The sequence below is a fragment of the Trachypithecus francoisi genome, unplaced genomic scaffold, assembly GCF_009764315.1.
Source record: "Trachypithecus francoisi isolate TF-2019V2 unplaced genomic scaffold, Tfra_2.0 Lachesis_group19, whole genome shotgun sequence".
NCBI lineage: Eukaryota > Metazoa > Chordata > Mammalia > Primates > Cercopithecidae > Trachypithecus > Trachypithecus francoisi.
Genome location: NW_022681464.1, coordinates 22,026,341 through 22,048,579, shown reverse-complemented (window position 1 = coordinate 22,048,579; position 22,239 = coordinate 22,026,341). Strand labels below are relative to the sequence as shown.

Genomic DNA, 22,239 nt, shown 5'->3' with positions numbered 1-22,239 from the left:
ATATTTAGGAAAAATGATTAAGAGCATTTAAAAATAGATGGTGTGTGTGTGTGTATGTGTGAAAAATGTTTACCTTTTTAACAATAACAACATAATGGACTACACATATTTTCTACATTCATGAAAGAGCAATCGTGTACCTATTGGTTCATGTTTCATCTTATTCTTTCTAAATGACAACTCCAATACTTATGCTCTGTACATCTATCATTGATTTTAGATTGCTGTAATTTCTTCATATTTTGATATAAAATTTCATATTGTGTAAGAGTTTTTCTATAGTATGTATGAGGGACATACAGAGAGGGAAGATGAGACAGAGACAAAGACAGAAGGAGAGAGAGGTCTATTACAGTCCCCTGATGATAGAATTTGTGCAACTTAAAAATACAGGAAAAATGAATATATCGGCTCTACCTCAAATCTTTAAATAAATAAGACTCTAAAATAATGTGTAAGTAGTTTTCCCTCACTTAAAGAGAGTTGATAGTAGTTACATATTTTGCATCTGTAAATACACTTTAAATTATGTGCCTTCAATATTTCTGCTGGTAAATTCTTTTTAGGCATAGCTAATGAGCATAAAGCCATACATGCATTCTTCAAACAGTGCAATGTAAAAAACTGGAGTTAGCTTATGTTATGGATTGAATTTGCCTACATGAAGGAACTAGCACTTGATGATTTGGAAAATGTTTCAGATAACATGCTCTGAAAACAGGTGTGGCTGGCAACTGTATGCTACAGAGATTAGGTATGTGATTTATGGATCCAATCAACCATTTCAGTAGATTCCAGGAAGAGAGATAAGATTATTCTGGAAGAATGTGCAAAGAATCCTCATGTCTAATAGTGTGGATTACCTTGACATGCATAGGAGACTGACAAAGTTTTTGAAAATTTTATACCAGAAAAAATACTGTCAGCCCGGACTGAAAAAGGACAGAGATGGAATTGAATGGAACAAGAATGATTCCAAGGGCAAAGCAATAAGCCCAGAGGTTGAGGCCAGCCAGCTGGACATTATTGGCGAAGAGGTCATGGCCACTGCTCAGGCTGGCCAAGAAGAAGATGCAGCGGGACAGGAAGACAGAGCATGGAGTCACAGATGATTATTCTCAGCCCTAGAAAACTAATGGAATTTACCCTGCTGAGTTTTAAACTTGCTTGAGAACGCTGATCCATTGTTTTCCTTCTCTTTTTTCCATTTTGGGATGGAAATGTCCATCCTATGCCTGTCCCACCATTGTCTTTTAGAAGCAGGTAACATGTTTTCTAGGTTTCACAGGTCTATAGATGGAGATAAATTTTGTCCCAGGATGGACCATATCCAGAGTCTTACTCATACTGGATTTAGATGATTTGAGGTTAATATTTGGGAGTTTCTGAGCTGAGTATTTTTAGAGCAGATATAGTCCAATCAAGATTGGATGAATCAAGATTTCTGGGGATGTTGGGATAGGTGAATATATTTTTCAAGTTAGAAGGACATGAATTGTGGAGGGTGCAAAGAATATATTGCTATGGGTTGAACTGTGTCCCTCCAAAGAGTATGTTGAAGTCCTAATCCCTGAGACCTATCAATGTGATCTTAATTGAAAACAGAGACTTTGCAGGTATAATCTAATAAAGATGAGACAATACTGAATTAGGGTGGATGCTAATTCAAAATAACTCGTATTCTTTTAGGAAGAGGAGAAGAGACACAAATGGAAACAGGGATTGGAATTTTGCTGCCAAAAACCAAGGAATACCTGGGCTACCAGAAGCAGCAAAGAAGGATCCTCCATGAGGGGTTTTTGAGGGAGCATGGCCCTTCCAATACTTTGATTTTGGACTTTTAACCTCCAGAATTGTGAGAGAGTAAGTTCCTGTTATTTTAAATCACTGAGTTTGTGCTACTTTGTGATGGCAGCCCTAGAAAGCCAGTACAGTCCATTGTAGTGAACACTGTTTTTCACTGGCTTTCCAGCATTCATCCCCTTTCCCCTTTTAGTAACTGTATCTGATCCTCCTACCCTACTCTCATTCCATGTGTTTTACAGAATTTACTCCACCAATGACTCCAAAACTAAATATGTGACCTACACATTTTCCATTTCTCCGGCCTCAGCAATTGCTTCAGGGATGAATATGTAACCCAATCATATGGGGAAGATGGAAGGCTGGAGCTGCTGCAGCTGTGTTGCTACTATGAGAGGATAACCTGTCTGACAATAGAAATAACAAAAATGGAGCAGAACCAAAAGATCTCTGAGAGAAGATCCATAATTATGGCACTTAATCAACCATATGTAAACTTGGCCCTACTGTTAGAATTTTGAGTCACCCAAGATAATAAATTCCATTTTGCTTACAGCATATTTGACTACATTTTGTAACAGTTTCAAGAGATTCATACGTGTTAAATCTGCCTATTCTTGACACTGCCCTCGTTCAGTTGCTTTCAGCCATCATTGATATCAGATTATTCTCTCCTGGTTTACTTCTAAACTTAAAAATAAAGTTAAGCCTTTGGTCAGGTGTTTCACTGATAACTTCATGAGTGAAATAATTTATTATCTACATAAAGTTATTTTTTAGGAAAAATATTAATCAGATTTCCCATTTCTAAATGTGTACTTATAGTTGCTTTCATTTCTAGCACTTAGTCTTGCAGTCTGCAGGCTGTATTACAGAGATCTCTAGTCACCTGCATCTCAATGGCCTGAAAGAGCAGACAAACTGTCTTTAACTCTTTCCTGCGGGAAAAATATCCAAGAGCAACTCTTCATATTATATATGGCTTTAGATTAGATTGAATATACCCTCAATGTTGTACTACTGAAACTAATATAGTTTATATTTTGAAATATATTCTTAAAGTTTAGTTTATATATTAACAAACTAATTTTTTAATGTTTACACATTCCTGCATCAAAATTGTGCTTCCAAATCTTTTAGAAAAATTTCCTAATTTTTGATTTGATTCATAACAGAAAAAAATGCACTTTTGACTGTAAATATCAAATTTCATTTATTATGTATCCAGTGCAATGTATCATAGACACATTCTTTTGTAATTACTGAAATTCCGTTTAAAATCTATAGAGTCAACATATTGATTTTCCACAAGCTTTAGGCCTAAAAGCCATACTATTCATATTGCATATGTATTTTACATGTCAGCAGCACAATTTTCCTACATTCAAACAATTGAATGACAAAATACAATTTTAAAATTTCTCCTATAAGTGGAAGTATATATTGATTGAGAAAGAAAGAATAAAACAAAGACTATCCTCATGGATTTGTATATACCAATCTTTTGTGTTCCTTTCCTGATGTCTATTTCATAATTTCATAAGGTCATGATCTAGAATCTGATTTAGAAATTCCATAAAGTCATTATTTTGAATACATAGATTCTCTGTTGATCATACATATTATTAAAACCTTTATTCTCTTTGTGTTTTAGGCAGAATTATCATAGATTATCATACATCTTACTCATCACTGAAATAGAATTTTTTTTGCTATTTTATACATATTAACAGTTTATCCGAGTGTTTAGATATTATGCATTATTAAGGATTGTAACTAATTATAAAAGATTATTTCATAATGATATATATCTTAATGTAGTCATTAACACTTCAGTTTTGACAAAGCATTTCCACATTTACGCTATGTTTAGGTTACTAAAATAGAGATAATATTTAAAAACATCAAATAATTACCTCAACAATGTGCCCGAAGTATTATTTACCATATTGACAAATATCCTCTTCTTTATGTGTACATAATGTATTGTATGTGTTTACATCTTTTTATACATCTCTTCAAATAGTTATCTTTTGTGTGTAATACTTATAGAGGTATATGCATATATTTACAAGCAAAAAGTAAATAAGAACAAAAATTATTTACTGAGTATAGACAAAGTATATATAGTTTTCTAAAAAGCAACAGCCACTTTACAGAATCTAACCCTTTCTTTTGTCAGCAATACTGTTCAAAATATCTTCTACCCCTGGAGCATTACCCTAGATACGCAGTATCTACTCTGGTGGATGGTGCAGCTAGTCCTCACAGGGCACATCATTATTGTCACCTATAAGCAGGGATTTCCCAAGAAATGAATACTTAAAAATTAGGTAAGAATCCAATAAAGGAGAAAGATGGCCACTACTAAGAAACCATATACATACTTGTATATTAATGTTCAAATATGCTGCATTTCGGACAGAACTTCCTCCAGTGGCTGCAGTAGCACTTGTATCAAGCTGCTCTATTCAGCCTGCTGCTATGACAGCTATCCAGGGGCAAATGTCAGGTCAGCTCCCTGCAGCTGTGTCTTGGTATAATTGTTTGTCAAAACTAATAGCTGCCTTCTTTTTCTCAGAACAGTGAAAGGCACAGTAGCCAAGGAACTAAATGCTGAGACATTCTTGATCTGCTCCGCTGCCTACACCCTTGGTTCTGACCATATTGCACTTGTGATTTTCCCTATTTGGTGCTAAAACTGTGTTTCATACGCTGTTGGACAATATTTTAAATTACTTTACGGCATTAATCCCAGTGAGTATCTCTCTATTGGGCCACCTATTACCATTCTCAGGCACCAGCATTCCTATTGTGTGGTGGGCTTCTCACTCAAAGCCTCTTCCCCTCCCTAAAAGTAAACTTTCTGTGATGCTACACAAGAAGTTACATACGGATATTTATAACATACCGACCCTCATCCCGGTATATAAATACACATATTTAGGGCTCACTGTGATAAAAAGGCAATGCTGTTTTATTCCTACAAAGTGATATCAAATTGTCGAGTCAAACAATTGTTGAGTGCAAAAGACATCTGGAGGCCATTACAATGTTAGCGGGGAATATAATTAATTACTAAAATATGTAGTGCTGATAGTTGTTGCTGCATAGAGAACTAGAAAAGGGACTTAATTTTGTGGACTAATATTTGATCTAGGGAGTTGTTCTTAAAGCAGGCGCACTCTGAGATGGGTCTACAAATAAACATAGGAGTGAAATTAAACTGAGAAACTGCCTGGATAAAGACACGCTGGTGGAAAGAGCTAGGACAGCTGTGCCACACTCAAACATCTCAATCCCCCAAGTATCATTTATACAGAAAGAAAACAGGAGCAACAAGGAGTAAACACATTTCTTACTTGTGTAAATTTCAGTCTTAAATAATAATAGTGATAATGTATACCTGAGGTTTTGAAAAAATTAAATGAGAAATATATGTTAATGCAAATTTAAAATATACAATAACACACAAATATTAGTATGATTATGTACGATGTGCTCTGCATACATGTCCTGATTTATTTTATAAATATAGTCAAAATGATACATTGATAACTGAACAGTAAAGAACTTGGAGTTGAAACCTGGATCGGGCTATTTGATAGTTTCAAAAAATTTTGTAAGTAGAATATAAATTATCAAATAAATGGTAGTTGACAAAATTAATGTAAAGACCTATAGGAAGAATCTTGTATTTTAAAAAACTAGCTCAAATGTAGGATTCTGTAAAAAGATTTAAAGAAACCCATTTTTAATTGGACAGTTCCCTAGAAAGAAAAATTTCCTCACACATACAGAGGCTCAAAAAATCTTGACAGATTCATTGGACTTCTCAAATTTGCTTGATAGGCAATAATTAATGATATAAAAATGCAATTAAATTAAACTAATGTGACTTTCTGAGTTCTGCAACCAAAGTAATATTCAAATTCTTGCATGCTATGAATGTATGATGACATTAAGAGTTGAAATTTATGAAGCATTCTGATTTTCATTATTCAGAACATTACCCTGAAATCCAAAGGGAGTTAATATTTTGCACCGTGTTGGTCTTTCTTCTCCTTTTTAAAGGGAAATTCTGTTTCCAATGACATATGAAAAACACTTTGAAAAAAGGAAGGAAGGAAGGAAGGAAGGAAGGAAGGAAGGAAGGAAGGAAGGAAGGAAGGAAGGAAGGAAGGAAGGAAGGGAGGGAGGAGGGAGGGAGGGAGGGAGGGAGGGAGGGAGGGAGGGAAGGAAACAAGAAAGGAAGGAAAATCTATGCTGAAAGGAGAACTAACTTTGCCAGGCCTGTTTGTTTTATAAAATACATTCATTGAACTAAGTGGCCTGTAAAGTTCCCTGTAGCTATAACTTTTTTAATGAGTCTAATATGTCCTGTAATAAATAATTTTATAATTTGAATAATTTGAAAATAAAGCATCCTCTTTTGAAAAGTTGTATGTTATCAATTCTCAAGTATAACAACTTTGTGTACATGCCTACATATGGATTTAAGACATCTCAGGCTCGGTGTGGTGGTTCATGCCTGTAATCCCAGCACTTTGGGAGGCTGAGGTGGGCAGATTATGAGGTCAAGAGATTGAGACCATCCTGGCCAGCATGGTGAAACCCTGTCTCTCCTAATAATACAAAAATTAGCTGGGCACGGTGACACGCACCTGTAGTCCCAGCTACTTGGGAGGCTGAGGCAAGAGAATCGCTTGAACCTGGGAGGCAGAGGTTGCAACGAGCCGAGATCATGCCACTGCACTCCAAAATGGCGACAGAGCAAGACTCGGTCTCAAAAAAAAAAAAAAAAAAACACACACACATCTCACTACTTTCAATTCTCTACTATATTTGTTATTTAAAGTCCTAAATCAAAGGCTACCTTTTTCCTCTGCCTTCTGAAAACAATCTCTTCCATGCTACATATGTAGCAAAGATAAAGAAATAATCAACATGAAAGACATTGTTAGAGCAAAAGGGTTTACTTTAGTTGCTGGGTTTTTAGATGGAAATAAGATTTTTGTTTGTTTGTTTATTTGAGACGGAGTCTTGCTCTGTTGCCAGGCTGGAGGCCAGTGGGGTGATCTCGGCTCACTGCAAACTCTGACTCCCAGGTTCAAGCAATTCTCCTGCCTGTTTCCCGAGTACCTGGGATTACAGGCACCCACCACCACGCCCAGCTAATTTTTGTATTTTAGTAGAGATGGGATTTCACCATGTTGTCCAGGATGGTCTCAATCTCGACCTTGTGGTCCGCCCTCCTTGGCCTCCCAAAGTGCTGAGATTACAAGTGTGAGTCACGGGGCCTGGCCAAGAATTTTTTCCTCCAGAAACTTTTCGTTCACATTGAGCTACAGTATTTTATTACTTAAGTTTATAGCTACAGCTATAATCTTTTTATGTACTTCGGCTCTCTGTCCTTTTTCCAGAAGTTAGAACCCTGAGTTTTATTAAATGTCACTTACATTTTCGTAGAGGAGTTGGGAACAACAGATTAACCACAAACATGACAAAAAATGTGATTGATCCTACCACGTTCTGGGAGTTTCCTGAGTGCCAGAATGTACTACTCTGTTTTCTTAAGTAACAAAACCAAGAAAATCTACAATAAACACCTGGAATGTAACTGGAGAAGTGGTTTGATCTTATTGTAGGACTTTCAATTAAACTGTATCATCTAAAATGCTATTTTGATGATGTATTAAAGGCAAATCATTAAAAGGAACTTAAAAATAAATGTGACTTGGGTTTTGGTCCACATTCCTATCATTTTTCTCCTGATGAAGCTATAGGCAAGGGCTCATAGAAAATAGCTTTGCAAAACTCCTAAAAAGCAATGAGAGGGTGTCCTCTTTCCTCCTTGTATCTCATTAACAGGGTGTAAATAAGAGCAAGTACAGCCCGTCCTGCAGTCATCTAAGAGTCAGTGGACTGTTGACACTCCCCCAGATTTAAAAATACATTATTGACAAATGAAGAGGAAACTGATACCACAGCAAAGACTGGGTTTCTTCCTGAGGGTGGAAATTTGAGAAATGTATAAGGATTTATCCACTTCAGGAAAGTTGATCTTTTGTCATGAAATGAAGATACATTGATTATATTTTGGAAAGATTTTAACTAAAAATATAAGTTTAAAAAACGTACAATAATTTTAAATCAGTAATCTCCAGCCCTTTAGAAATTCCAGTTATGCAGAAACACTAATTCCCCAAAGTGCTAAGTAACTGAGGTAACAAGTACGCGTTCCTTGAAGCCACAAGTCTTACCATATGGACCACAGGAGATACGTCACACATGACACACTGCTTCCTTTAGGAAGCCTAGCCCAATTCCCCAAGCTATTATATTATCTAACTCCATAATCAATCTGTGACTCTAGTTCAGTTTCTCTAATACACATATATTGCTGTTTCACAATAACTAATGAGTTTTAAAATGGATAGATTGAGGAGAAAGGATAGGGCAAGGAATGAGCAAATTATGAGAAATAAATTATAAAAATGAATCCATATGGCATAAACCAAATAATGTCAGGTCTTCGTTTATCCACTAAGCCTAAAAAATAATTGGTTTAAAAATAACATTAACAAAGATGTTGTCTTCATGGAGATGCCAGTAAACCATATGTTTCCCTGTCTTTGGCACCAAAAATGTATCAACATCGTAGGTTAAATATTTCTGTCTTAATTCAAACCACCTACTTGTATCCTGCCGATTATTTCCTTGAAATTAACAACATCCTGAATCAAAGATGTACCTCAAGTATTTAAAAAATCAAATTTTCTATATAAATGTGGGAGAATGCTTAATGAAGCCAGAAAACCAAACAGTAAGATAGAATGAGTAATGGAAAGAAAAACCTCAGAAATTGTGGCTCATTTCCAACTTCTTGAAAAAACCAGAGGTCACTCAGAAGAAATACAGTTTCTCGGCTTCAGATTCTCCATCCATGACAGAGGGAAGCCATCTACATGTCTCACAGTACTACTGAGGGACCAATACAATGATATTTGTACTTCACCACTCAGATATATATTGATATATCATTATATAAATATGTGCACTAAGGAACCATTTTAAACAGAAGTACTCTTATTCTAAATTTTTTAAAAATGCATTGTTTGATGAAAACAATAATGTCTGTTTATGCAGACACCATTAAAAAGCAGTCTTTAAGATAGGAAGAATAGAAATCTTGGTATGTACTTACATAAGCTAAAATTATAGGACTACGTTAAACTTGAATTCTTAGTTAGCTGAGCTAATGTGGCATGGAAGAATAGACATTCCCAAATCACTCATGTTTAGCTTAGAAACACCCTGTAACTATAAGATTATTTTGTAGCAGTTAATATTCATAATTGCGTTTTGGCTTATGCTCAGATTTAAATATCATTGCATTTAAATAGAAAACCTGAAATGAGAGGTGGATGGGAAAGTGACTCTCACAGTATCAGGACCTCACCTTTCCCATAGTCTCATCTATACCCCATTGTCTGTTTGTTTCTGAGACTTTCTAAAAATTGGGCATAGTCTTCTTCTTTACCACTCCTCTCTAGCATGTACTTAAGTCTACATAACTTCACAGGGCATAGAAGACCCCTGCACCTTTATGCTGAATCCTCTCTTCTTTGATTTCTTCACAAGAATCTCAAGTTTCCTCCACAAGAAACTGCTGTTTTTGATAGTCAAGGGTCTCTCTCATTTGGAAACACCTCATCTTTCGGGAATACCATCCTCTAGCTTTTCTGTGAGTATCTTCATTTATCAAAAGGTCTGCCTTACCAGCGCCTCCTCTAGGAAGCCCTCCCGGATTCTTCAGGCAGAGTCAGCAATGCTTCCCTGGCTATCACAGCAATCTGATTACAGACTTGTAATTTCATTTACCATGCTAATTTCACTTATTTTTAATAGAATGTGAGTTGATTAAGGAAAGCCATTATGTCTTATGCATATTCATCTGCAGTATACAAACACCTGCTCAGTGGTGATACTGTCCGAATTAAGAATATGATACTACAAAGCACTAAGCTAACTACAAGTAAATCTGGCACTTAGTACAAATTCTCAGTAAAAGTTATTCTTCCTCACTTGTTTTGTAGCTTCTTTACTGAGTAAAATATCTGCCATATGATGACTGCTTAATATATATTTGCTAAATAAACAAGCTATTTTAGGGCCTATTTAGAAGTATTTTTATCCTACTAATCATATTCCTTGTTGATACAGATATATTAAATACTTAAGAAAATAACTAGAGCAGTTCAAAAGCCATGGAAAGATTAAAAGTTTATAACTTCTGTCATTAAAAACTTATCTTTCAAGAACTCAAATTAGAATTAATTCATATTTAAAATCCAGCCACATTGGTAAGCTAATACTGAAAGAATACAAGTTAGTAAGGCAATTATTTTGCTTAAATGTACCAGAACAACTCAGGTCAAATATTCTTTCATGTAGAGCAACTACAAAATTCCAGCAAAATTATTTTAACCATGTTACTAAATATGATATAATGTGCACAATGAACTCAAGTTTTTAAATTAGAGTGGTAAAAGTCCATTGTAGATATTTACTAGTGATGTCTATCTGTAAAACATATATATATATATATATATATATATATATATATTTGCCTTTCCTTCATTTTTATGTTTATAACATTTCTATGTTTACAAAAATATAGTGGAACATATATTATTTCAATATCTTATTGTTTATAAATGTTATTATAACCATTCCCAGAGTCTGTTCTAGACTCATAAAGGTAAGATAGTAAGTTTTCAGAAATGATAATTTTGTAATCAAATTTCTCTGTTTTGATTTTCTAATTTGTTTACCACTTTGTGATCATGAATTTAAGGTTATATTTCGATATCCACTTGTGCCAGCTATTTCCTACATAGGGAAAAAGCCATATTGTTTTGGAAGATTACACCTTACCAAACAGTACCAGGAACTTTAGAGACCATGTGAGTAGACAGGTATCTTCTAGTGCCATAGTATCCCCACATTTCCACATTGAAATACATATTATTTTATTACATATTACCTTCTTTAATGTATTATTTACATTAATATCAGGACATTATACATATTTTTAATTGCAGCCATATATAACTTATATTAATTATAAACTGCATTTCAGGTCTTAAGGTGGGATATTTCAAGGTAATTTTTGTAAAAAATAATGCAATGTTTTTTAGGATTAGGAATTACTGGTTTTGCGTCAAAGATTCCTTAAAGTTAAGACAAGCTTTTAATAGGCATATACCTATAAAATAAACTAAAATTCATCTTTTATAGGAAAAAAATAGAAAATAAGAACACACTACCTGTTTATTAAAACCTTTAAAAAAACCTTGCTGCTGTGTGACCCAGTAATTCTACTTCTCATAATTTATCCTAAAAAATAGGCAAGGCATCATTTTCATATGCAAATTATGATAAATAAGTAAAATTAGCACTTAATATTTTTAAGATGAGGTGGTGGAATTACTAGTAAAATTTCTTATTTATGTGTATTTCATTATTTCCCAATTATAAAAAAGCCTACATGATTGAGAAGACTATTAAAAATGAAAATATTTTTAAAGTATGATTTTAAGATCATGAGGATTGGATCAAAATGGGGTCGCTATCCTGAGTAATTCTGTGACCTGGAGAAATTTATTCAACTCTTCTGAACCCCAATTTCTATACTTTTATAAAAAATTATGACAATTATAAAAGAAAGGCTTGCAAAACACTTCACACAGTCTCACATTCATAAATGTTTCTACTGCGCTGTTATTGGCACTATTATTAAAGAGGATGTCAAGACCCATTAGAATGAAATGACTTGCAAAATACTTTCTATCCCAGGTAGTTTTAAAGTACACATGTTACATAGGCGATAGAACATAGTCCAAGAACTACCCTTGATGGTCCAGACATACCTCAGAGATACTGCAAGTTCAGTTCTAGACCACTGCAATAAAACAAATATTGGATTCAAGCAAGTAACATGAACTTTTTGTTTTTCCACTACATATAAAATTTATGTTTACCCTATATTGTAGTCTATTAAGTATGCAATATCATTTCTCTAAAACAAAACCAATGTGCTTACCTTAAACAACAACAACATAAAAACATTATTGCTTAAAAATGTTAACAATCATCTGAGTCTCCTTGAGTCAAAATCTCTTTGCTGATGGAGGGTCTTGACTCGATATTGATGGCTGTTGAATGATTAAGGTGGTGGTTGTTGAAGCCTAGCATGGTTATGATAATTTCTCAAATAAAGACAAGAATGAGGTTTGTCACACTGATAGATGCTCTTTATCATGAAATATTTCTCTAAAGTATACAATACTGTTAGATAGTATTTTGCCTATAGTAGAGCTTCTTTCAAAATGGGATGCAATCCCTGACACTGTTTAATCACCTTAGTTTATACAATATTTTTAAAGCTTTGTTTTTATTCAACAGAATTCACAGCATTTTGACCAGGAGTGGATTCTATCTCAATAAACCACTTTTATGCTCAGCTATAGAAAGCAACTTTTCATCCACTGAAAAGTTTTATCGTGACATTGCAGCAATTCAGTCACATCTTCAGGCTCTACTTCTAATTCTACTTCTCTTGCTATCCACCACATCTAAAGTTACCTCTTCTAGTTAAGTCTGGAACTCCTCAAAGTCACCCATGAGGGTTGGAATCAACTTCTTCCAAACTCCTGTTAGTTTTGCTATTTTGACCTCCTCCCATGAATCATGAATATTCTTAATGGCATCTAGAACGGTGAATCCATTTCAAAAGGTTTTCAATTTACCTTTTCCTAATCCATCAGAGGAATCCCTAGCGATGGCAGCCATAGCCTTGGGAAATTTATTTCTGAAATATAAGACCTGAAAGTATGATTACTCCTTGATCCATAGGTTGCAGAATGGATGTTGGTTAGCAGGCATAAAAATAACATTAATCTCCTGGCACATCTCCATCAGAGCTCTTGGGTGACTAAGTGCATTGTCCACGAGCAGCAATATTTTGAAAGGAATCTTTTTTTATTTCCTGAGCAGTAGGCCTCAACAGTGGGCTTAAAATATTCAGTTAACCATGCTGTAAACAGATGTGCCATCATCCAGGCCTTGTTGTTTCATTTATAGAACACAGGCAGAGTAGATTTTTGTAAAATTATTAAGGGCCCTAGGATTTTCAGAATGGTAAACGAAAACTGACTTTAACTTAGAGTCATCAGCTGCATAAGCCCCTAACAAGAGAGCAGCTGTCCTTTGAACTGTGAAGCCAGGCATTAAGTTCTTCTCTCTAGCTATAAAATACTAGGTAGCACATTTTCCCAATGATTCACTACAATGATGTAGTGATTTCATCTACATTAGAAATCTTTATTGTTTTAGTGTAGCCACTTTCGTCAATTATCTTAGCTAGATCTTCTGGACAACTTGCTGCATTTTCTGCCTCAGCAATTGCTGCTTCCCCTTCCATGTTTATGTTCTGGCAATGGCCACTTTCCTTAAATCTCATGAACCAGTCTCTGCTGTAACAGCTTCCAATTTTTCTCCTGAAGCTTCTTCACCTCTCTCACTCTTCATAGAATTGAAGAGAGTTAGGGTCTTACTCTGGATTAGGCTTTGATTTAAGGGAATGTGGCTGGTTTGATCATCTATAAGACCATGAAAACTTTCTCCATATCAGCAATAAGGCTGTTTTGCTTTCTTATCATTCTTGAGTTCACTGGCGTAGTGTTCACTGGGTCTCACTCTGTTGCCCAGGCTGGAGGCAGTGGCACAGTCATGGCTCACTGCAACCTCAACCTCCTGGGCTAAAGCAATCCTCTCACCTCAGCCTCCCAAGTAGCTAGAACTACAGATGCACCATGCCTTGCTAATCTTTTAAAAAACTTTTTTGTAGAGATGGGGGTCTCACTATGTTGGCCAGGCTGGTCTGGAACTTCTGGACTCAAGCAATCCTCCCACCTTGGCTTCCCAAACTGCTGGGATTACATGTGTCAGCCACCACACTCAGCTGAGTAGAATTTTAATATTCTCTAAGAATATTAAATCTCCTTCACACTTAGAACGTGGCTGTTTGGTGCAAGCCCATCCCGGCTTTTCAACATGTGTTCCTCACTAAGTTTAATCATTCTAGCTTTTGATTTAAAGTCAGATACATGAGACTCTTCCTTTCACTTGAATACTTAGTAGCCATCATAGGATTATCAATTGGCCTAATTTCAATATTATTGTGTTTCAGGGAATCAGAAAGGCTGAAGAGAGAGAGACGGGGGATGGCTGGTGGGTGGGATGGTCAAAATACACACATTTATTAAGTTCTTTGTCTTAATTTTGCATGGTTCATGGTGTCCCAAAATAAGTACTATAGCAACATCAAAGATTACTGATCACAGATCACTATAGCAGATATAATCATGATGAAAAATTTGAAATATTGTGAGAGTTACCAAAATGTGACATAGAGACACACAGTAACCACATGCTGTTGGAAAAATGGTGCTGACAGACTTGCTCACGAGATCGTCACAAACCTTCAATGTGTAATAACTGCAATATCTGTGAAGCACAACAAAGTGAAGTTCAATAAAATGAGGAATGCTTGTGCTTCATTTTTTCTATGTAGTATATTTTCTTCTGTGAATGAAAGTGTCATGTTGAAGCACATTGAGAAACTCAAAGATACAAGGGTTTCCCCCTAACATATGTATATAAGAGAGAAAAATGCCAGGAGTAAAGTAAAAAGCTGACGACGATTGAGAATAAGTGTGAACTGGCAGGCCATAGAAATAAGTTTCAAGCCATATCTTGTTAATACCACAATGTCTAAATTTAAGAATAAAACTCTATTGAACGGTGTTGCTTTCAGTTAGGTATTTGTTAAAGTTTATAAATGTTATAAAAAGGACACAAAACTGCATAATTAAATGTGAAAGAAAAGCTGCCTCTCATAAACTGTCTTAATCATAATCATAGTGTGTTAGATAGTTTTTTTTTTTTTTTTTTAGGTCTGTATTAAAATTGCCCCCACACTTATGTGGCCACATTTTCAACCTCTGCACCTGGAATTACATTTCTTTAATAATATTCCAACTCATTAGTACCCTAATAGAACAAGGAAAAATCATAAAGAGACACAGATGACAGTGAATTCACCTCTACTAAGGGAAAAGACAGTTGCAAGGAATTACTTAGAATATTTAGAGTTACTAAATATTTTTAGGTCCTGAGCCATTGGGTTCATGCTGGTTAATTAGCAGTGATTTTATCATTATTATTATTATTTGGTAAGTTAGTGACGTATAAGTTTTCAGTACCATATGACCCAGCCATCCCATTACTGGGTAAATATCCAAAGGATTATAAATCATGCTGCTATAAAGACACATGCACATGTATGTTTATTGCGGCACTATTCACAATAGCAAAGACTTGGAATCAACCCAAATGTCCATCAGTGACAGACTGGATTAAGAAAATGTGGCACATATACACCTAGCTACATATACACCTACACCATGGAATACTATGCAGCCATAAAAAAGGATGAGTTTGTGTCCTTTGTAGGGACATGGATGCAGCTGGAAACCATCATTCTCAGCAAACTATCACAAGAACAGAAAACCAAACACCGCATGTTCTCACTCATAGGTGGGAAATGAACAATGAGATCACTTGGACTCGGGAAGGGGAACATCACACACCGGGGCCTATCATGGGGAGGGGGGAGGGGGGAGGGATTGCACTGGGAGTTATACGTGATGTAAATGACGAGTTGATGGGTGCTGACGATTTGATGGGTGCAGCACACCAACATGGCACAAGTATACATATGTAACAAACCTGCATGTTATGCACATGTACCCTAGAACTTAAAGTATAATAATAAAAAAAAAAGTTTTCAGTACTTTTTCTTCTTCTTGATCTTTTATTACACCACAGGTAAGTAACATGCCATTTCCCCTTCCCTCCACTGTATTCTTTTCAACAGAGTCAAAGGTGTCACATCACAGTCAACCATTGGTTTCCCCTGTGCTTTGCTACTGCAAAATCTGTCACCCAGCATTCCTGCTTTGTCCTTCTAGGGCGGTAACTGCTGGGCTCCTGCTGGGGAAGCCCTTAACTGGTGGTTTTATATGATCTCTTCTATAGAACTACAAACTAATTTAACTGAAAGCACTAAGGGCAGAAAATATAACAAGGAAACCCTCACATTCTCCAGAAACTTTCTACCTTAATCAGTCATCAAGCCTGTTAATAAAATGTATGTCATTCCTCAAAACCAGCAAAAATCATACACTGATAGGAGATAAATCACCAACAAGTAACTGATTCTAATCCCTCTTACTTTTTGCCTCTTTGTCTTCAAATGAAATGTAACCAATAACTATAAGATCTTTTTGATTTTAAGGAAAAAGGAATAATTACTAAATAATAAAGATATAGAGAAAAGAACCCACAAATTTTGAGCTATGTCATAGTACTCTAAATGTGAAATCTCACTGCCCCTTTTGAATTGTCAAAGTGAAGAAGAATTTCCTAGATAACCTAAAAAACACAGATTTTACGTTAAATAAAGAAAAATGCTACGTATATATTCCAAACTGCATTGGGAATGGACTTTTGTGAAATCTGATTCCTGATGAAGCAGTAGGCTCCTGTCCTTGCCACTGGCTTGCTTCAGGGCTGAGGCTGCATAATAACAAGCTTCCTCTGAATTTTGGAACAAAATGGACATATGGAATAAAGTATTTAACACATCCATACCGCCTTTCATGTTCATAGCTCAAAGAGCTTTATAAAATCCAATTAATTCTTCGAGCTTTATAAACTCTGGAAGACATACACAATTACATTTCTACATGTGGCTAACCACTGGCAGCAAACAGTCAGACGAGTGGCTTAACCAGAAAGCCAATTTTGAGTGTTCATGTTTTGAACATTTGTGTGCCTACAGAAAATTGGGGGCACAATGAAGAATCTGAGTCACTAGAAAATTCTAAGAATTTTGAGTTGGGTTAAGAATGCACACAGGAAGAGTGATCTCCTTGCTAACATGCAAAAGAACTCTGATTCTCTCTAGTTGGGCAAAGGAGGGTTTGATTCAATTAATAGAGGGACCTCTGCCAATTACATGCTTTGGTAGGAAGTAGAATCACTTGGTAGAAATTTCTGTGTGGCATGGCTAAGGAAATCTATAGAATTTATAGTAAGAAAAAGTAGTTTATATACTTTTGAGACACTAATTATAAACACTAAATTAGTGTTTACAGTGCATAAACAGCTCTCCAGATGAAGTGAAGCACTTTGGGAAGTCTGTAGCCTTTTTTAGGCTGATATCCAAGCAAACTCTAGATTGCTAGTTATGGTAAAGTACAAAATCTTTGTAAATGAAGTAAACCATTTTCCAGAAGAAAACTGCACTGCCAAAACCTTATCAGCAGAGGCACAAATGATACAAGTCCTAAATGTTGTTCTAGGCTATGGGTTTCCCTCCATGAACATAACACATGAAAATGCATTATAGGATTGTGAAAAGATCTCAGGCATCAGTTTTATCTAATATAAACTCATATTCTGGATTTCTTGTGCAGCTGGTGACCTTGCACAAATCATTTCACTTCTCTGGGCCTCAGTTTTCCTATATGTAAATGAGAGTTAGAGTATCTTTTCTCATGGGGTTTTTGAGAATGGTAAATGAAACTGTATCTAGGAATTGCCCAAAAAGTTTTTAGCAAATCTTAGAGTTTAATTTTTAAAAACCTGATTTCTTCATTTTTCCCCACAATTCCAAAGTTCTTTGAACCCTTCTGGGTTTGAAAATAATATTTTTTTCCCACCAACTGTGTAAAAGCATTGCTATTTCTCCACATCCTCTCCAGCACCTGTTGTTTCCTGACTTTTTAATGATTGCCATTCTAACGGTTGTGAGATAGTGATTTTGATTTGCATTTCTCTAATGATCAGTGATGATGAGCTTTTATTCATATGTTTGTTGGCCGTACAAATGTCTTCTTTTGAGAAGTGTCTGTTCATATCCTTTGCCCACTTTTTGATGTGGTTGTTTTTTTCTTGTAAATTTGTTTAAGTTCCTTGTGGATTCTGGATATTAGCCCTCTGTCAGATGGATAGAATGCAAAAACGTTCTCTCATTCTGTAGGTTGCCTGTTCACTCTGACGATAGTTTCTTTTGCTGTGCAGAAGCTCTTTAGTTTAATTAGATGCCATTTGTCTATTTTGGCTTTTGTTGCCATTGTTTTTGGTGTTTTAGTCATGAAGTCTTTGCCCATGCCTATGTCCTGAATGGTATTGCCTAGGTTTTCTTCTAGGGTTTTTACGGTTTTAGGTCTTACGTTTAAGTCTCTAATCCATCTTGAGCAATTTTTGTATAAGATGTTGTAAGGAAGGGGTCCAGTTTCAGCTTTCTGCATATGGCTAGCCAGTTTTCCCAACACCATTTATTAAATAGAGAATCCTTTCCTCATTGCTTGTTTTTGTCAGGTTTATCAAAGATCAGATGGTTGTTGATATGTGGTATTATTTCTGAGGCCTCTGCTCTGTTCCATTGGTCTATACATCTGTTTTGGTACCAGTACCATGCTGTTTTGGTTACTGTAGCCTTGTAGTATAGTTTGAAGTCAGGTAGCATGATGCCTCTAGCTTTGTCCTTTTTGCTTAGGATTGTCTTAGCTATAAGGGCTCTTTTTTGGTTCCATGTGAAGTTTAACGTAGTTTTCTCTAATTATGTGAAGAAAGTCAATGGTAGCTTGATGGGGATAACACTGAATCTATAAATTACTTTGGGCAGTATGACCATTTTCACAATATTGATTCTTCCAATCCATGGGCATGGAATGTTTTTCCATTTCTTTGCGTCCTCTCTTATTTCCTTGAGCAGTGGTTTGTAGTTCTCCTTGAAGAGGTCTTTCACATCCCTTGTAAGTTGTATTCCTACATATTTTATTCTCTTTATAGCAATTGTGAATGGGAGTTCACTCATGATTTGGATATGTTTGTCTGTTATTGGTGTATAGGAATGCTTGTGATTTTTGCACATTGATTTTATATCCTGAGACTTTGCTGAAGTTGCTTATCAGCCTAAGGAGATTTCAGGCTGAGACAATGGGAGTTTCTGAATATACAATCATGTCATCTGCAAAGAGACAATTTGACTTCCTCTCTTCTTATTTAAACACGCTTTCTTTCTTTCTCTTGCCTGATTGCCCTGGTCAGAACTTCCAATACTGTGTTGCATAGGAGTGGTAAGAGAGGGCATCCTTGTCTTGTGCTGGTTTTCAAAAGGAATGCTTCCAGTTTTTGCCCATTCAAAAGGATATTAACAGACACTTCTCAAAAGAAGACATTTGTGCAGCCAATAAACATGAAAAAAAGTTCATCATCACTGGTCATTAGAGAAATGCAAATCAAAACCACAATGAGATACCATCTCATGCCAGTTAGAATGGTGATCATTAAAAAGTCAGGAAACAATGGATGCTGGAGAAGATGTGAAGGAATAGGAATGTTTTCACACTGTTGGTGGGACTGCAAATCAGTTCAACCATTGTGGAAGACAGTGTGGCGATTCCTCAAGGATCTAGAGCTAGAAATACCATTTGACCCAGCAAACCCATTATTAGGTACACACCCAAAGGTTTATAAATCATTCTACTATAAAGACACATCCACACATATGCTTATTGCAGCACTATTCACAATAGCAAAGACTTGGAACCCATCAAATGTCCATCAATTATAGACTGGATAAAGAAAACGTGGCACATATATACCCTGGAATACTATGCAGCCATATAAAATGATGAGTTCATGTCCTTTGCAGAGACATGGATGAAACTGGAAACCATCATTGTCAGCCAACTAACACAAGAACAGAAAACCAAACATGCATGTTCTCACTCATAAGTGGGAGTTGAACAATGAGAACATATGGACACAGGAAGGGAACATCACACACCAGGGTCTGTCAGGGAGTCGGGGGCTAGAGGAGAGACAGCATTAGGAGAAATACCTAATGTAGATGATGGGTTGAGGGGTGCAGCAAACCACCATGGCACGCATATACCCATGTAACCTGCACATTCCGCACATATATCACCGAACTTAAAGTACAAAAAAAAAAAAGAAAAGAAAAAAAAAAAAAAAACAGGTGGAAAAAAGAAAATAGTATTTTTTTTTTAATGTGGAGATATTATTGGGTATCTTTCATTCCCAGAAACAGAGCCTTGCAATAAATATATGAGGACATATAAAAAGGAGACAGTATGGCGAGTAGGACCAAGGACCACTGGTCCTCCTTCATTCTAGTCCCTACTCCTGAGGCAGGAGTAAGAAGTTCCATTTTTAATTATTTTTAGAAGTTTTTCTTCAGTGGGTAGAAAGTCGAAGTAAATTTGAGGTCAATGTAAAGACCTTCAAAAACAATGATAAATCTCTGACAGTAGGAAAGAGTGTTAGTAAATAGCAGATCTTTAGTACCAATGTGAGATTTGAGATACTAAAGCAAATAACAAATATATATTTAACAACATATAAACTTATGAAATATATAATGCTTTTATATGAACTGACTTATAAAATCCTCACAATAGCTCTATGAATTGATATCTGTATCTCCCATTTTACAGATTAGGCCCACAGTATTTAAGTGACTGGATCAAATATCACTTGATGACCAACTTTGGGGAATATTGTAGAGTGATATTATAGGTAGTATATAACATGAATAAGTCATGTAATTTTTATAACAACTCCACATATGATTAAAACTATACAGGGATATTCTAGAATGTAGACTAGGTGGGATATATAGCTAGACAACAACCAGGAGAGCCCTTTCAATCCCAGAATTCTACGATCCCAATTTCTAGAGCTAGCATCCGTTCTCAAATGGACTTTGACTTTGAAACTCCAATACCTTAGGTAGTGTCAGTAATGCTTCTTTCTAGTTAACTGATACCAATCCAAAGACAAAACAGCTAGACATCAAATAGTCTTTTCTATACTGAATTTATTGATGCTTACTATGTACCAGGCAAAATGCTAAGTACATAACATGAATCTGTCATTTAAAGTTCTCATGACTTCAAAGGATGAGTACTGTTAGTATTGCTGTCTTTCATATGGAGAAACCAAAGCACACAGAACTGGAATAGCTTGCTGAAGTTTGCACAATTAGAAAAGATAGAGATGAGATTCAAAACCAGGTGTCTTTAGTTTCAGAATGTGCTCCCCAATCACTATGCCAGATGGTATTACACATAGTGTTATAACTCATTGTATAAGATACATTTTATAGATATAACAATAATAAAACCCTCAACAGAGGGCACATATATATGAATCAATACTGGTGGCATGATTAGCACATTCTAAATTGACTTTTTACATGGTTTTTATCTGAGACTAATACTGTATTTTTCATTTAACTGAAGGCTTCATCTTTTGTGGCATTTAGAATTAGTAGCACATGACATTTTAACAATAAACGCATCAAATCAAAGCTGATGTCATTCTGAAACACGCTAAAGTATTCTAAGCCTGAAATGAAAAAACTTCTTTGCTTTTTTCTTTGAAGTCCACTGGCTTACTGTAGAATCAAAATTGGACTAACTTACTTTAGTCTTGACTCACCTCATCCTCAATTAGCAATATAAAACATATGATTCATTTGTTGTAAAAATACTTTACAAATGAAAATGTGGCAAACTTTTATGCAGAATATTTGGTATATCACGTGACAATTTAGATTTTTACTATGGATACTTGAGAAAGGGGGTAGACAGAAAAAAGAAAGACATTTCTGGGATAAGAAGGAGAAACAGAAATATAGAGATAACCCAAGGGAAAGACTGAGGGAAACACCAGTGAGCAAAACACAAAAAGTACAAACATCTCCAATACACAGATGCCTTAGAAAAAAGATACTGAAACATGACATGCAATTGGCATACAATAAATGATTAATTAATGAGAGAGTAAATCTAAGACATGAATTTTCATTATGTATATCCTCATTTTTTGACTTTCTACTCTTTCAAAGTTGTGTTGTACTGTCACCACCCTCGGCATCATGTATTGGCATGCGGTAGTAGACAGAGGAAATTAAAGAGAGGTTGGTTCATTTTCATTCAAACTGAAGACAATCAAGTCACTCTCATAAGTCATGAGGTAAATTTACAAAGGTGTTGGAAATGATCAGTTAGAACCTCTTAATAAGTAATTGACCTTTAAATTGGATACTAAACAGAATTATAATTCATTAGTTTTGCTATTGTTCATTTTTGCCACAGAAACATTTTGTTCTTTGACCTTCATTCATCACAGGAACACACATTTTCAATTTTAAATTCATATCATAAAGACACAAAAACCAGGTATCTGTGTACTTTAAATCCATTCAAG

General features: G+C 35.4%; 1 protein-coding gene across 4 annotated transcripts in view; it reads right to left on the bottom strand.

The window, feature by feature from the left end:
- NOL4 (nucleolar protein 4) overlaps positions 1–22,239 on the bottom strand; it is a 383,228-nt gene that overhangs the window by 64,722 nt on the left and 296,267 nt on the right. The gene's annotated exons all lie outside the window — the stretch shown is intronic.